This window comes from Lutra lutra, chromosome 4 (assembly GCF_902655055.1).
Source record: "Lutra lutra chromosome 4, mLutLut1.2, whole genome shotgun sequence".
Taxonomy (NCBI): Eukaryota; Metazoa; Chordata; class Mammalia; order Carnivora; family Mustelidae; genus Lutra; species Lutra lutra.
In genome coordinates, this window is record NC_062281.1 from 87791499 (window position 1) to 87793943 (window position 2445).

General features: G+C 43.9%; 1 pseudogene; it reads left to right on the forward strand.

The window, feature by feature from the left end:
* The first annotated feature begins 245 nt into the window (after window positions 1-245).
* On the forward strand, window positions 246-422 carry LOC125099384 (uncharacterized; annotated as a pseudogene).
* The last annotated feature ends 2023 nt before the right edge of the window (window positions 423-2445 follow it).

The following is a 2445-nucleotide window of genomic DNA, read 5'->3' on the forward strand; positions in this document are numbered from 1 at the left end:
TGAAATACAGTAGATTACATGAATGCTACTGAGGTATAATTTATGTACAGTAACCTGCATTACTTTAAAGTGTACAATTAAGACTATATTTTGAGGAGGGCATTTGTTATGATGAGCATGGGATGTTATAGTTAACTAATGAATAATTGAACACTATATCAAAAACAAATTATGTACTATATAGTGGCTAACTGAACATAATAAGAAATAATGAAATAAATTCAATAGGTATTATGTTTAAAAAAAAAAAAAGACTGTGTTCGGGGATCATTTCTACAGTTTGTTGCTAGAGAAGTTCTTCTGAACATGTAGAGTACCTGAAACCATGAGGAGGAAGAGGAGTGCTCTCTCCTGAGCCTGAAGCTGGATTTAGGTGTTCTTTCCAAACAGCCAATTATGGGTGCCTGGGTAGCTCAGTTGGTTAAACAACTGCCTTTGGCTCAGGTTGTGATACTGGAGTCCCGAGATCAAGTCCCACATCAGACTCCCTACTCAGCAAGGAGTCTGCTTCTCCCACTCACCTCTCTCCTCTCATGCTCTCTCTCTCTCAAATAAAATCTTTAAACAAACAAACCAAATACAAGAACAAAATAGCCAATTGCCACTGATGATTGTTCTTCTCCTTTGGTGGAGTAAGAGGGAGAGAACACAGTCTAAGTGTTTTCTCAAAAAAAATAAAAATTAAAAAAGATAAACTGTATAGTCAAATGCATTTTCATAGATGTGCATACAAATGAAGCTAGTGCAGCCTAAGGATTCTTAATCTATCCCTATTACTACATGGATCACCAGTTCAGGCTTTTTTTGTTGCTAAGTAAATTAATATATTCTGTCTGTACATTACCTATTAATGGATATCTTTGTAGTTCCCAGGGTTTAGCCACTGTGAATAAAGTTATGGTGAAATTCATGAGCAGATTGTTGTGTGGACATATTGTATAAATACTTAAGAAAGGAATGTGATTCACATGATTGACAAATGTTTAACTGTGGTTTAGCTTTTCTAAGAGAGTGGACCATCTTTCATTCCCACAAGTGTAAGAAATTATCAGTTACTTTAAATCCTCACCACATATGTTTTCAGTGTCTGCAATATTAGCCACAGAGCTAGATGTGTAATGATAACTCATTATAGTATTAATGGATGCTCCTAAATGATTGAGTGTGCTGTGGAAAACTGACCTTTGTGCTTCACAGCCAAAATATAATACAAAGATAGAGTTTGGAATAATGAGTAAAAATAGCTTTATTGTTTTCCTGGGCAAAGGAAGCTATAGTTGGCTAAGGCCTTCAAAAATGGTAAGGCTACTATGACTAGAAGAAGGGTTGGGGAGACAACTATAAGGAAATACACAATCTAGTATATTGTGCCAAAAATTATGTATGTGCTACCAACCTTCAAGCACAATGTACAGGCTAGAGTGGCCCACATTCCATCTCTGTTCCTGTCAGATGATCTAGCATAGGTTAGGTGAGCCAAATCCATGCTCCCTCAGAGCTAGGTCTCAGATGGCTACAGCCATGGCTGCATGTGGCTTGCTTTACTACCCCATTCCTGAAGAATTCTGCAGCATCGGTGAGGCGAGTAAAATGCAGGACCCCCCCCCCCCCCCGCCAGAGCTCTGGTTTTCCAGCACAGTCCTTTCCACAGCCAGTCTCTCATGGCTAGGTTTTGTGGTTTGGCCTGCAGCTGGAAGCATATATCCACTGTGAGTGTGGAGCCTGGCCCTGAGGCCTGAATTGAAGGCAAGATTCAGGGTGAAGCTCAAGATGAGGCTTTGGTCTTGAGACAGGCCCACCCTGTGGACGAGGGGCAGTGTGGCTTCTGAGACAGTCTAGTAGCTGCTCCCTTGTGGTTGCCTGAGGCTCGGCTTCCTTTTGCTTTCTTGGAGGATTGGCCTGCACTGGTTATGGGTCCCAAATCCCATCCTTCCTCACACTGTCTATTGGAGGGGAGGGAGGGCCGGTGCCATGGCAAGCAAGGCTCAGGGTGAGACTTGGGGAGACGGGAGGCATAGATCAGATGGCTGTACACATAAGGGTCCTGAGGTGGGAGTCGAGGGCTGGCATTAGTGTGAGCATCTGAATTCTAGTTTGGCCGCAGCAAATTGCTCCTTGACTTCCTGCTGTGTAATGTCTTCCCTAGACTCGTGGACAGCCACAGCATCCACCAGGGTTGCAAGTGCCAAGCTTTCTTTCTTCGATCTAGCCTCTTTTGCAGGGCCTTCCCCAGGTATCCAATATCTGGGTTCACCTCACAGATAGGGTTCAGCTTTGGGGTAGGCTACAGCTTGGTCTCCCCTTGGGGAGCTTGTCCTTGAGGCCACACCCCAGCCAAGCGCTTCACCCTCCAGCTCTCCCTCCATTCAGGCCTCTGCTCTCAGGCCTCTCCTCTCCACTCACAATGGACCCATGCTTCCTGCTCCAGGGGATGAGACGAATCCC